Source organism: Molossus molossus, unplaced genomic scaffold (genome assembly GCF_014108415.1).
Source record: "Molossus molossus isolate mMolMol1 unplaced genomic scaffold, mMolMol1.p scaffold_m16_p_2, whole genome shotgun sequence".
Taxonomy (NCBI): domain Eukaryota; kingdom Metazoa; phylum Chordata; class Mammalia; order Chiroptera; family Molossidae; genus Molossus; species Molossus molossus.
The window spans coordinates 117,900,497-117,916,432 of NW_023425355.1; the positions used below are offsets into that span (position 1 = coordinate 117,900,497).

The window sequence follows — 15,936 nt, forward strand, 5'->3', positions numbered from 1 at the left end:
TACAGATGTGCATACCTTATACGTATCTCTCACTGTCTAATTCTCAGAGGTTAAACCATTTGTTTTCTACATCTGTGACTAGTTTGTGCAGGGCACGAGAACATTCCAAATGAGGGTTCTAGTGACCTACAGAAACCAAATTTAGGAGCTTTTACCAAATGTGCTTAGAATGCATTATGTTTGCCTAAGTTTCCCCTAGTATAGATCAGTGCATCAAACTCCAGTTATTTACATACCACTTTAATCAATTTTTGCTAAATGTCCCTGATGTCTACACTTACTTCCTTAATATATTTTTTCAATTAAGTTATTGCGTTACTGCAGCATGCACTTTAGCCTTGTCCTATAAAACAGTATATGAAAGCATGGGTTTCTTATATTTTTCTAATGCATATAAGAAAAGCATGGGTTTGGCTCAGCAGTTAGTGTCAGCTCTCGGACTGAAAGGTCGTGGGTGGGTTCGATTCCAGTCAAGGGCACGTAACTAGGTTGCAAATTCAATCCTGGCCCTGGTCAGGGTCATGCAGGAGGCAACCAATTAATGTAACTCTCTCACACTAATCTCTCTCTCTCTCTCTCTCTCTCTCTCTCTCTCTCTCTCTCTCTCTCTTTCTCTCCCCTCCCCTCCCCTCCCTCCCTTCCACTCTGAAAATCAATGAAAAAATATCCTCTGGTGAGGATTAACAACAACAACAAAAAAGCATAACTATTAAAGATCTAGAACTTTTTCAAGGTTCCCTCTACTTATTTTGCATATCACAAGCAGTATACTTTGTGGAACACTGTTCATTCCTATCTTCAGATAATTCAAAAGTATTTGGTAAGTATATTTTACTTGCTACACAGTGTTCTAATTTTTAGGACAGTTGTTCTCAGCTGGGGGCAATTTTGTCTCCAGGGGACATTTGTCAATTAATATAGTTTGGCCCACAAACTGGGCATATGCCCTGACCGGAAATCGAACCGGAGACCTGTTGGTGCATGGGTTGACACTCAACCACTGAGCCACACCAGCATGGCAATAGAGATATTTTTGATTGTCACAACTGGGGGAGGGGAGCTACTAGCATTTAGTAGGTTGCAGCCAAGGATATTCCTAGACATTCTACAATGCACAGAACAGGCCCCACGACAAAGAATTATCCAGTCCAAAATTTCAAGTGTCAAGGTTGAGACACCCTACTTTAGAGAAATGGTGGTAAACAAGAGGGACAAATTATCTGTTTCTTTGGACCTTACAATCCTGTAACAGAATGATACTCTCTATCATTATATTAAAGTTAAGACTCATCAGTTTACAGTTTTCAGGATTTCTTCTCTGTGTGGATTTCTTATATATGGAAGGCATACCGGCACTGAGAAGATTCCCAGTTCTGTGGCCTCTTAAATAAGGGCAAATTATATACATCCTGACAAGAGTTCCACCAACAGGTTAGAGTATGGGCTTTGCCACCATAAATATCAGGGTTTGATGCCTGCCCTGCCAATTAGTATCTGACCTTGTCCAAGCTAGTTAACCTGTTTAAGCCTCAGTTTCTTCATCCATATTGGGGTTATCAGTGGTAGCCCTAATTTCATAGGCTTCGAAAGAGGACTAAATGAGAATAGTTAGAATAGTTCTTGATAACAATAAATGCACAGCAAGCAAAACTTATAAGGATGATAACAAAGATTTTATTTTCCCAAAATGTCTTTTTTCAATCTAGTGCTGGTGGTTTATTTTCTAGTTGGTCAACCTGGTTCAATACATTAAACGTAACTATTACTACTTAGAGGGTAGTATAATATATATTTGTATAACCTGATTTTTTAATTTTTTTATTATTTTTTATACTCACCTGAGGACATTTTTTTTCCATTTTTTGTTCAAATAGAGTGGGAGGGAGAGAGAGAAACATCGATGTGAAAGGGACACATCGAGTGGCTGCCACATGCACAACCAACCAGGGCCGGGGACAAACTGCAATCGAGGTACGCGCCCTTAGCGGGAACCGAACCCAGGTCTCTCTGGACCGCAGGCCAACACTCTAACTGCTAAGCCAAACCATCCAGGGCAATAACCTGATTTTTTTTTAAGTAAAATTTAATTTTAAAATTTTAGCTTTGGATTCATGTACTATTTATGTTTGGAATGTGTACCATCAGTTCTTTAAAAGCTTCCTTTCCCATTTTTGATGTCCCTTACATACACTTGCTCCTCTTTTCCCAGCCTTCCATCAACAATCATAGCCTGGAAACTCCTAATCCTGGCAGATTCCTCTTCCAGTAATCCTATGAGGTTCAATTATATCTAGCTCCTGATTAGTTTTGAAACACTGCAGGCTACATTTTAATTTGTAGAGAAGCACTTCAATGTTGGCTTTATTTTTCAGCCATATGGCTCTGTAGTGGCTGATTAGGTAGGTCAGTCACTTCACTGTCCTCCACTGTGCTCAGGTACTCTATTACAGTAATTGCCAGTCCTATTCTCCTGCTTTTCCCAAAAGGCCAAGGGCTTTCTATTTTTAAGGGTAAGAGGGCCTAAGCAACAAGTGGCACACTATAGAGATGATACGGAGCCCATGTTTTCTTCATGATCTGTCCCAAATCCCCACTCTCTTCAGCTGCCTAGGACTCTTTTGGAAAAGATGGGTTTATTCCTTTAGATTTATGAGCACTTCCCCTCTGCACCTTCTCTTCTTTTAAATTCAACTTGTATATGTTGTATATCTACAACAACAAGGCATTTTCCTTTTTCAAAAATATGTTTTCGCCCTGGCCAGTTTGGCTCAGTGGTTAGAGCATCGGCCTGCGGTCCGGAGAGACCCGGGTTCGGTTCCCGCTAAGGGCACGTACTTTGGTTGCAGTTTGTCCCCGGCCCTGGTTGGTCGTGCCGGTGGCAGCCACTCGATGTGTCCCTTCACGTCGATGTTTCTCTCTCTCTCTCTCTCTCCCCCTTACTCTCTCTCCCTCCCACTCTATCTGCACAAAAAATGGAAAAATATCCTCAGGTGAGGATAAAAAAAAATATATATATATATATATATATATATATATATATATATATATATATATATATGTTTTCATTGATTATTTAGAGAGGAAGGGAGAGAGAGATAAAAACATCAATGAGAGAGAAACATCCATTGGCTGCCTCCTGCAAGCCCCCTACTGGGGATCAAGCCAGAAACCCGGGCATGTGCCCTGACCCAGAATTGAACTGGAACCTCCTAGTCCATGGGAGAATGATAAATCCACTGAGCCACAGTGGCCAGGCATAAGACATTTTCGTATATATCTTCTTATGCAATAACTACATGAGGCAGTTATAATAATACATACTGATAAATGATAAAACTAAATTTCAGATAAATTGACTAGCTCATGTTCAAATAATTAGTAAGTGGGGTATCCTGGGATTATTGTTTTTAACTTGTTAACATATTTACATTTAAAGTACTCATGTTATAACTGTAACATCTCAATGACTTCACAAACTGACATTCAGATCAAGACTCAGAACACATTTCAAGATTTTAACCTAGGGTTTTTGACACCAAGTCCAGGGCTCTTTTAATCATGTATATAATCATTCAACAAATATTTACTTACTGCTATATTTCAGTAATTTTGCTAAGTACTAGAGATTTGATGGTGAATAAGAGTCATGCGGTTCCTGCCCTAATAGATACTATAAGAAAGTTATAATATTTTTAAATTATACATAAAAGAACTTAAGGTATTAGAGGGATTTAAAGATGTTCAGTATGGCTTCAGCATGGCAAGCACAAGAGAAGATAAGAGGTTGAAAACAGAGACAAATGGTCAAATCATATAAGGCTTTACTGGGGGAAAAGTTTGGATTTTATTTTAAACATACTCAGAAACCACTAAACAATACCCCTGCATTAATAAAATAACCTATCTCCAAAAAGTTTGCTTAATTCTTTAATTACCCTAAATTTTAGGTACTTATTATGTCAATCACTTTGCTAGGCACATTAACTTCAATGTGCAAATATAATAACTGACATAAAGGCTTGAGAAATATATATTAAAATATATAAATATTATGTACTAATGTACTAATATAATATCACAAAATTCATAAATTATAAAATGTAGTAATAAATAATTTAATATTAGTATGTGTAATATATTAATATTTATGGATGATGTCCCTCTCACTGACCTATACAAGACAACAGCATCAAAAAGCACTCTCATTCTACATCCTTTTCAAGTGCACATGGAATATTTTCCAGGATAGACCACATGTTAGGACATAAAACAAGTCTCAATAAATTTAAGAAAATTGAAATCATAATGATATGAAACCAGAAATCAATCGCAAGAAAATAGACTGACAAACATGCAAAGACATTGAGACTAAATAGTATGTTACTAAACAATAAATGGGTTAGCAAGGAGATAAAGGAGGAATAAAAGATACCTTGAAACAAACAAACAGAACACAACAACGCAAAATCCATGGGACATAACAAAAATAGTTCTAAGAGGAAAATTCATAGCATTGGTCTACCTCAAGAATCAACAAAAATCTCAAATTAAAGAATCTTACCTTATACCTGAATTAGAAAAAGAACAACAAACAAAGCCCAAATTGAATAGAAGAAAGGAAAAATAAAGATAAGAGTAGAAATTAGTAAAATAGAGTCAAAACATAATATGAAAGATCAATGAAACCAAGAGCTGTTTCTCTGAAAACATAAACAAGACTGATAAACCTTTAGCCAGACTCGTCGAGAAAAAAAGAGGGGACCAGATAAATAAAATCAGAAATGAAAGAGAAGTAACAACTGACACAACAGAAATACAAGGAATTGTAAGAAAAATATTACAAACAGCTTTATTTCAATATATTGAACAATCTGGAAGAAATGGATAAACTCCTACAAACATACAATCAAGATTTAATCAAGAAGAAACAACATCTGAACAGACTGATTATAATCAATGAAATTGAAGCAGTAATAAAAGTAACTATAAGCAGAAGTCCTGGACTGTATGGCATCACAGGTGAATTTTACCAAACATTCCAAAAACAACTACACCTATCTTTCTCAATCTATTCAAAAAAATTCAAGAGGAGGGAAGACTCCCAAGCTCATTTTATGAGGCCAGCAATATCCTAATTCCAAAACCAGATAAAGACAATACAAAGAAATAAAATTAGAGACCAATATGCCTGATGAACATAAGTATAAAAATCCTCAACAAAATATTAGCAAACCAAATTCAGCAACACCTTAAAAAGATCATACAATATGATCAAGTGGGATTTATCCCTGGGATTCAAGGTTGGTACAATATCCGCAAATAAATTAACATGATACACTCTCTAAACAAAATGAAAGATAAAAATCATATGGTCATATCAATATATGCAGAAAAGCATTTGACAAAATCCAGTACCCATTTATGATAAAATCTCTCAGCAATGTGGGAATACAGGGATCAAAATTCAACATAACAAAGGTCATATATGGAAAACCTGCAGCCAAATCATACTCAAAAGGCAAGCACTAAAAGTGTTTCTCTTCCTGGCCAGTGTGGCTCAGTGGATTGAGCAGAATTCCATGGACTGAGAGGTCCCAGTTCAATTCCAGATCAGGGCACAAGCCTGGGTTTCAGGCTTGATCCCCAGTAGGGGGCGTGCAGGAGGCAGCTGATCAGTGTTTCTCACTTCGATGTTACTCTCCAAAAAAAAAAAAAATCAATCAATAAAAAATATTTTTTAAAAAAAAAACATTTCTCTTAAGAACAGGAAGAAGAAAGGGATGTCCGCTTACACCACTCTTATTTAATATGGTACTGGGAGTCCTAACCACAGCAATTAGACAAGAAGAAATAAAAAGTATCTAAATTGGACAGAAAGAAGTAAAACTGTCATTATTTGCAGATGACACGATTCTGTATATAGGGGACCCCCAAGATTTCACCAAAATATTTACTAGACCTAAAATAATTAATTCAGTAAAATATCAGGATACAAAATAAATATTCAGAAATCAGTTGCATTTTATACACCACCAATGAACTATCAGAAACTATGAAAACAATCCCATTTACAATTGCATTGCATCAAAAAATAAATAAAATACCTAAGAATAAATTTAACCAAGGAGGTAAAAGACCTGTACAGACACATATATCAATGGAACAGAATAGAGAGCCCAGAAATAAATCTACGCCTTCATGATCAATTACTATTTGACAAAGAAGGCAAGAACATACAATGGGGTAAATTAATAAGTGTGGTTGGGAAAATTGCAGATACTTGCAAAAACATAAATTCTACCACATTCTCACACCATATACAAGAATAAACTCAAAATGGATTAAAGACTTAAATAGAAGACTCAAAATCATAAACTTCCTAGAAGAATGCACAGGCAGTAAAATCCGATATTTCTCTTAGCAATATTTTTTCTGACATATGTCCTCAGGCAAGGGGAACAAAAGAAAAAATAAATGAGACTACATCAAAGTAAAAATGTTTTGCACAGAAAAGAAAACAACAACAAGAAGACTACCTACTGAATGGGAGAACATATTTGCCGATGATACATTTGATAAAGGGCTAATATCCAAAATTTATAAAGAATTAATACAACTCAACACCAAAAATCCAATTAAAAAATGAGCAGAGGATAGCCAAGAGGCATATGCTCAACATTACTAATCAGAGAAATGCAAATTAAAACCACAATGAAATATCACCTGACACCTGTCAGAATGGCTATCATCAATAAATCAACAAACAAGAGTTGGTGAGGATGTGGAGAAAAGGGAACCCTCATACATTGCTAGTGGGAATGCAGACTAGTGTAGCCACTACGGAAAACATTATAAAAGATCCTCAAAAATGGAACTGCCTTATGACCCAGCAATTCCACTTCTGGGTATATATCCAAAGAAACTCAAACCACTATTTTGAAAGAATACATGCACCCCTACGTTCACTGCAGTGTTATTGACAATAGCCAAGATATGGAAGCAACCTAAGTGCCCACCAATAAATGAGTGGATAAAAAAGCAGTGTTACATATATACAATGGAGTATTACTCGGCCATAAAAAAGAATGAAATCTTGCCATCTGTGACATCATGGATGAACCTAGAGGGCATTACACTAAGTGAAATAAGTCAAAAAGAGAAAGACAAATACCATATGATTTCACTTGTATGTGGAATCTAACAAACATACAGAAACTGCATCTTAGATGCAGAGAACAGATTAATGGGTGCCAGATAGGAGGGTTTTGGGGGACTGGGTGGAAAAGGCAAAGGGATTAAGAAGTACAAATTGGCCTGGCTGGTGTGGCTCAGGGGTTGCACGTTGACCCATGAACCAAGAGGTCGAGGGTTAAATTACCAGTCAGGGCACGTGCTCAGGTTGTGGGCCCAATCCCCAGTGGGGGGCATGCAGGAGTCAGCCAATCGATATTCTCTCTCATTGATGTTTTTCTCTCTCTCTCCCTCTCCCTTCCTCTAAAATCAATAAAGAAAAAAAAATTTTAAAAGAGGTACAAATTAGTAGTTACAAAATCATCAAGGGGGTGTAAAGTACAGCATAGGGAATATAGTCAATAATATTGTAATAACTATATATGGTGGCAGGTGCATACTTGAAATTTTTTAGGGGGACCACTTTGTAATGTATATGATTGCCTAATTACTAAGCTGCACACCTGAAACTAATACAAAATAATATTGAATATAAATTATAACTGAATAATATTTTAAGTGCTGTCATATATTGAATTCCTCAGATGCTTACGTTTTAGAATCTGGACAATACAGTTAGGCAAGTTATGCAAATGATAAAAGTAAACTTTGTTTCAGTCTGTTGTCCAATTGTCCTCAGATTTTAGGTAAAGACACATGCAGCAGACTCAACACAGTCATCTTTTCAGTTCAACAAATACATACTGTGTGACTACTAAAATACACATTGCATTTCTACTACATGTCTAGGTGCTAGGGATAAAGCAGCAAACCAAAGAGACAAAAATCCCTGCCTTCATGAAAGCTACAATCTAAATGGGAAGAAATAATTAAATATTATTATTTTTTATTTAAATAAGCAAAATGTCTAGCATGTTAAATCGTGATAAATAGTGGTTTATATCAAGGAGAGAAAAAAATATATAAGTCAGGAAAGGAGGACAAGAATTATTTAAATGATGACTGCCTGTGTAAAACAAGCACTTTATAAATAAGTGTCTTTTAGTAGTTTATCAATGACATATCTGTTGGTGTATATCAGGGATCAGGTAACTCTTTCTGTAAAGGGCCAGAGAGTAAAATATTTTAAGCTTTGTGAGCCATACAGGCTCTGTCACAACTACTCAACTCTGCTGTGGTTGCACAAAAGCAGCCACAGATATAAATCTGTGAGTGCCTACGTTCTAATAAAACTTTGTCTATGGGTACTGAAATTGAAGCTTTATGTACTTTTCATGTGTCATAAAATTTTCTTTTAAAAATGTTCAACCATTGAAAAATATAAAAACTATTCTCAGTTCATGGGCTATACAAAAACAGGCAGTAAGGCATTATTTGCCAACCTCTGGAGTACACAATGAATTGGGGCTTACTGACTTTTCATAAATTAGCAAGTCAAAAGAAATTGAAGTAAGCCTAAGATAAATATCAGTGAAACATAAAGATCCAGCACTATCAATAATAACGTTAGAAAATTCTCTAATAATTTTAGAGATATTAATTTTATATGACAATGGGACTTACAGTTCAAGTACACAATAAAATATTAAAGATAATGGTGTAACTATCTAAATAAACCATGCTAAAACTATAGAAGTACCTCAGTGAATAAAAGAAGTCACAAGGTACATCAAATAATCTAGATTTCCTATAAAATGACTTGATGAAGTCAACTATCTTCCCTAACAGAAATAGTTTTATCCATAGTGATGTTTCAATGATCACTTCCATCCCAATAAAACACAAAGCTGTATATCCAGCCTTGACCTTTCCCCTAACTTCCACAGTTTCAAATGCCTCAGAGAAATCTACACCTGGAATATTGTTCCACTACCTGAAACATCAATGGATCTAAAACCAAGTATTTTCTTTATCACATATATAAAGTAGCTTCCCCTCTAAATTCCATAATTATGTTAATGACATTTTCTCATTATCACATTCAACCCAGTGTTATGGGATGATATCTTCAAATACTTGAGTTTTATTTCCCCCAAGAGTTCACTTTTTTGCCTTCTTTCTTTACTCCTTACCTACCACCTCTCCCTAAAGTAGCTAAGCCATTCTATGCTCATTGCTTCAATTGAAAGATAAGCTTGAGTCAAAGAGGGGGAAAAAAAAGTTTTCCTAACTTTGCCTTTCAACTTTTCTTGAGGAAAACAAGAGGTCTTCTAGCAGAGACAATATGATTAAAGAAAATAATAAGAGCAAAAGTTCTACCTCCAATCCCATCGTCATTCCTCCTTCCCAGGCTAGAAAGGCTCTCCTCAGTTAAAGGGAGGAGAAAAATCACCAAGGCCTAGGATAGAAGGGCCAGACCTGAAGGAACCAAATACACTCAAAACAATGGGTCATATTTTTGTTTGTTTATTGATTTTAGAGAGGCAGGGAGGGAGAGGGAGAGAGATAGAAACATCAATGAGAGAGATCAATTGGCATGCCTCCTGCATGCCCCCCACTGGGGATTTGGCCCACAACCTGGGCATGTGCCCTGACCGGGAATTGAACCGGTGACCTCTTGGTGCATGGGTCGATGCTCAACCAGTGAGCCACACTGGCCAGGCACGATAGGTCATTTTTAGTGATGAGTATTGTTTAAATGCCCAGAAATTCCTTAGGAGTGAGTTTAACATCAACAGACCTTAAGAGCAAGCATATGGACAGAACATTTCCTGGTGGTGCACAGTGAAGGCTTCCCTTGAGCAGTAGTTATCCCTTGCTGATGATCTCCCTGCTAGAAGGACGCCTATCCATGCCTGAGGCTTTATTTGGTCCCCATCCAATTTGTTCCATGTAGACAGCCCTCTTTGCAACTTCTGTGGAACATAAGCACTGAAAAACAGAGCCCTTGACACTCCATGAAGGTGATGGTGATGAAGGCAAGCCCCATACTTGGAATTAGCAAGATGAGGACAGGAGAGATAGGCACTAGTAACCACTAGCCTGCTTTCTTACATCATAGATGAATTTTGCATATTTTTTGATCTTCATATAAATGGACTTATAGTATATAATCTTAGAGCTAGTTTGTTGTTCAACTTCATGTTTATGAACTTCAACTATATTGTTGTATGTGGTTGTAGTACATTCATTCTCACTATTGACTATATTAGATATATATTCCTATCTATTTATTCATTCTACCACTGATGGACATTTGAGTTGTTTTCACACGCCCATTACATGGGTTTACCACAGTGGCAGCATCCTTAGTCAGTAAAACCTACTCACTCTTCCTTTGCTGTATATGTAATATGTAATATGTAATACCTGATCCCAGTCTTTACATATTTGCTAAAACAAAATCTAATCATATTTCTTCAGGTTGATAGTCAGCTTCACAAGGACAGGAAACATTTCAAATCTTTGGATATTTCATAGAATATACATTTTGTAGGTACTAAAGGACTAGTTAATGTACATGTATAATTACTACTATCAAAGTGTTCACTAACAACTTTCAATGTAGAAATGCAAGTGGCACACTGACATCCTGACTTACAAGGTATTAGGACTTTAAAAGCATCCTATCTTAGGTATTTCTCAGTATATGAAATGTCCCTAAAATATTATCTAAATAATAAAGAGCTTAGCATTTAAAACATACCTTTCCTTATCTTTAGCAAGGAGCTCAGAGGAAGGTGATACAGAAGTAGGAGTGAAAGGAAGAGGTAAGTGCTGGTAAGATACCTGAATGCAGGGCCCTATCAACTCAGCTTTAATATCATCAGGAGACTGAGAACGTAGGCCTTTAGCAGAATAATCCAGGAGAATAACAACAGCAGACAATAACATGGTGCTTTATTATGTATATTAATTACTTTAATCTTTGCAATTTTATGATGAGTTAAGTATAGGACTATCATTAGTACTAGAGGTACAGATAAGGATTTTGATACAGAGTAGTTAAGCAATTTGCTCAAAGTCCTACTGTTTGTAAAGTGGCAGAGCTAAGATTATAACCCAGTAAGTCTGGCTTGCATATTCTTGAAATGGGGGTGGGGTGGGGAGGGCAGGGATTTATTTTTCCAAATGGGGTAAAAGTTCTATAATTTATTTTTTAATGTTTTTATTGATTTTTTTTGTTTTTGGGAGAGAGAGGAAGGGAGAGAGAGATAGAAACATCATTGTGAGTGAGAAACGCCAATCGGCTGCCTCCTGCACACCCCCTACTGGGGATCAAGCCTGCAATCGAACAGGGACCTCTCAGTCCATGGGACAACACTCAATGCACTGAGTCATCGGGCCAAGCATGCATTCTATAATTTAAACAAAAAATTAGATTATGTTATCTATCAGTATATGTAAGTACAAATTATAGATACTTTATATATGTAAATAAAGCTTTTCAGCCATTAAAAAGCATGAGAGAAAGAATTATTATAAAAGGACAGGAAGACATTTTTTTGAATGACAGATTACTCATTATCTTGATTGTGATGACAATTTCATGAGTGTATACATACATAAAAATCTGTCCAATTGTACACTTTAAATATATGCATGCATGTCAACTATATGTCAAGTATATCTCAATAAAGCTATATGCAAAAAAGATGAAATAGATTAAAACATATGTAAACACACACACACACAATGTTATCTATGGGCTCTGTCTGGTTTTTTAGCTTGTGGTAATACAAGGAGTTTTCACTGAGGCTTCTGTCAACAAGTAGTGACTGAGCCACCTTGAAGCAGATCCTTTTGAGAAGAGGAACAAGAAAAGCAGTAAGGCAGAAAGAACCTTCAACTTAGGAATGAGACAATAAGGGAGAGGCTAGTATGAAGGTGATGCATGTGGGCAGAATTTGCTTCTTTTTGATGAATGTGAAGAATAGCACACATAGGACATAGCTCAAAAATCATTATAGCCAGCCATTGTGTAGAAAAGTTTTTCTAAGGAGAACAAGGGGCACAGATAGGCTTTAAGCCTATTATATAGTGCTATATAATTCAAGACAGTTCAGTGCTAGTAGGAAAAACAGTAAATATTCTGCAAATAAAAATGTGTATCACCTACAAGTATGGTACCATTACATCACACTTCTCAAGAGAGGAAAAATGGTAATTTACACATACCCTAGAATCGCCAATAAATATATACTCACCTTTCTTTACCCTCACAGGCCTACATTAAGCTTCACTTTCTTTTTTTCTTTTATGAGTTACCAGAATGCACTATGGCATTAGCTGCTTATTTTTAGTTTACTTATTAAATTTTAATAAGATTCTCCAGATAACAGAACAATCTGTTAAAGAAATTTAATATTGCTGGACAAGATCAATGCATAAAGGACACCGTGCGTGAGAAAAAAAGTAGAATATACAATGTGGTTTTGGTTATATTACCTTAGGCATACCACAACACAGAAGTGGTGTGGGCAAAGGCTGAAAGGAGAGGGGAAATGGGGGAAATCTGTAATACTGTCAACAATAAAATTAAATGAATTTTAGCCTGAAATGTAATAAACTGGTGCTTTAAATGTGATCATATAAGAAGTTCAGCTATTATATATTTTTAATTAAAGGAGGTCAGATATACTAAAAAACTTTGAAAGCTCAACACTTACAAATTAACCAGAAAAAAAAATAGGTTCTCAAATTTTTAATACACCATTGTCTTACTGTGCATGTACATCACCAAAAAATGGCATTGAGAATTCATCACAAATAGTATATGGAACAAATCTGACATACCTCTCAGGTTTTAAAAGGAAGAGTTCTATGACATGTAATAATGTTGCATCACTACCTAACAAAGCATATCACTGAAGTGAACATGTTTCAAGGATATTACATTAAAGCTACTGGGAGAACCAAAATTTAAAGGTCAGACACAGACAAAATATTAACCTCAATTCTAAAGAAGATATATTTTTCAGGATGAATTTCTTAAATAAACAAGATTCATAGCTTCTTCAATAAAAACATTTCTGAGTATTGGTCCATTTCCTATAAGTATCATTCAAATTTTTAAAAGGAATTTTGTCTCAAGAACAAAATTAAGTTGATAACACTACACAACAATAAGATTGCATTCTATAAAAGCATTAGTATGGGTTTATTTGTAAGGTAAAATAAAAAGGTCCATACAGAATTGCTTTTCTCCTGCAGAAGCAGTTCAACAACAACAACAAAAAAATCACAAGGATGGATTCCTAGGAGAAGCTATTACACTGATGCTGTTGGGCAACACTGACCACACAGATTACAAAAAAAAATCTAAAGATGATAGGAAACACTAGGTTTGAATGATCTGTTGCTACTGTTTTTAAACTCTACTGATCAATCTGATTGAACTGGAAAGTTATGAATTCTCAGACAAAAAGCAGACGACAAATGAAACCAAGGTCCTGGAGCGTCCACAAAATAGAAAATTAGCTTACCTTATCTGAAGGTTCAATTGTTATATACTTCCAGATATCACCTAATTTGGCACCCTAATCACCACATCATGATAAACAAACAAACCAAAAAAAAAAAAAAAGGATACCAATTCAACACATTAATCTGAACATTTCAGTATAAAATTAATTTTACTTACTCATGCCCTACCTAGTTCTGGAAAGAAATGAGGATAATTTATATAAAATCAGATAATATAAAATTAAATTAAAAAGTAAAAAGCATTTGAGGAAAATGTGATAAAGGGAATATCAAGAATAGAAAAGCTTCAGGGTAATATAACTGAATAGAGAGGACTCAGATTTGTATACCCTCCCCCCACAAAATACTTGATGAAAGGTTCTGTTTCTTTGTTAAAGGAACAGATAAACCTCCTAGTAGTTAATGCCAAGAGAAAAACACAATTAGTTACATGAGCCATGGTGTCCCTAAGATAAAAACAAACCAGTTGCCCAGAAGCCTGATTACTTATGGTTTTTCAGATTAGGGAGAAAAATTATCCCTAGTGTCCTCAAAAGAAGAAATGTGATGAACAATATCTTCAACATCCATATAGTAAATACAAGAAGGTATTTTATAGCACAATTTCTTATAGCTTCTTTATTATAAGTAAGCCAATGACAAGACAGCACAGAAGCAATGTACCTTACATTTGTATAATATATTTAGAAATTGACTCACTAAAATGGCTTTCTAAAACTACCTAGATACAATTGAAAAGACACCAGGCCCAGTGGAATGCCTGTGCCAAAGGAAACTCATTATACCTGGTTGATCCAGACAAATATCCTGATGGCCGCTCTATAAACAAAACATAAAAGATCTGACTCACTCTGCAGGACTTTCTCCAAAAAAGAGCAACAGCCCTAAAATAAATGCTGATAAGCAATTCCATAGGCCAACAGAATTCCAAATATCATTCTATTCTAAATAATTAAAGATGAGGGACTAGAGTTCACCTGGGGGTAGCCTTAGGTCCCTAAGAATTACTACTCCCTGTAAGTACGTTGTGGAAAGCTTGCCAAGTTGATTTACCATATCAGTATAGTCCTGGGATCAATTAGCTAAAACAAAAGAGGATGTTTATTATGATATGATGATGTATAAAAAGTAACCCCCAAATCCTGGAGTCCAGCTGCCTGGGGACAAAGCACTAAAGATTCTGGTACTGGGGATGGGCACATCATGTTTCTGAACTCTTGTCACTTCAGTACTCAATTTTCAGGTTGGTTCAAAGTTCTTTCTAAATCCTTTATTTCCCCAAGTTACATACCTTTTGGTCAGAGTTGAGGTAAGGGAGCAGAAGGTACAGAGGAGGTTCTATCTGAAGATTTTTGTTGTTGTTGTTCCCTAAGCACTGCATCAAGAAGAATCTTTACATCATTTTACCTGATCTTCAAATTAGAAACCCTGTGGGTACAGTAAGGTGAATAATATCATACTTGTCTTACAGATGAGGAAACCGAGACTTTTATTTGGTTACAGAGTGGCTACTTGGTAGAACCTGTAGTATATTCTAGACCTGAGTCTTACTCATGCGATCCCCACTATAGTACTAAATCAAGAATGGAAAATTTTCAGCTCTCAGCTTAATTTCCTGTCCTACAACAGATTTTCTTATACTAAAATGTCCTTTTTTTGCAACTTGCAATTAAAGGCAATAAATACAACTTCATACAAACCTGAATCAGAGATCCTAGAACAAGGCTGACATTCTATGATGTGTTCTGGCCCCTTTTATTTGCTTTTCCACTCCAACAAGTGTCCTACAAATCAAGTCAAGCTATCTCTCTATAAATGCTATATACTTTCCCACTTCCAAGACTTTGTTCACACCATTCCCCTTAATTTAAGCACACTGTCCCTTACTTTTGGCTCTTTTGAATCCTAATTCCATCATTAATGACAGCATAATTCCCCACTTCCTTAGAAATATATCTCTATCAGCCCTGCAGGGCATAATTTCTCTGTCCTCTGGATTTTTATACCATTCAAATGTATAGTATTCATTTATCTAACATTACCCTCTCTTGTTTACTCACCAATTTTCCAACTGTGTGTGTATTACCTCCCCAAGGTTGCAAGCTGCTTGAGGGATGAGGCTATCACTTGGCCTTCCGGCAACATTAATAGCATCCAGCACCCAGCTGACACAGAGAAAATACTCTAACTGATGGCTAAGACACCAAGTCCCCTGAACAATCTAAAAAAAACCAACTGCCTACTTCACTGTCTTTCTTTCACTATAAACTCAACCAATCTTTTAAAATCCCATTTCCCCTTTACCTTTCTTTTTCTATT

General features: G+C 35.9%; 1 protein-coding gene across 1 annotated transcript in view; it reads right to left on the bottom strand.

The window, feature by feature from the left end:
* PRRG1 (proline rich and Gla domain 1) overlaps nt 1-15,241 on the bottom strand; it is an 89,761-nt gene extending 74,520 nt beyond the window's left edge. Inside the window, 1 exon segment of the mRNA XM_036271306.1 lies at nt 14,909-15,241. The gene's annotated coding sequence lies outside the window, so the exon portion shown is untranslated.
* Nucleotides 15,242-15,936: the final 695 nt, after the last annotated feature.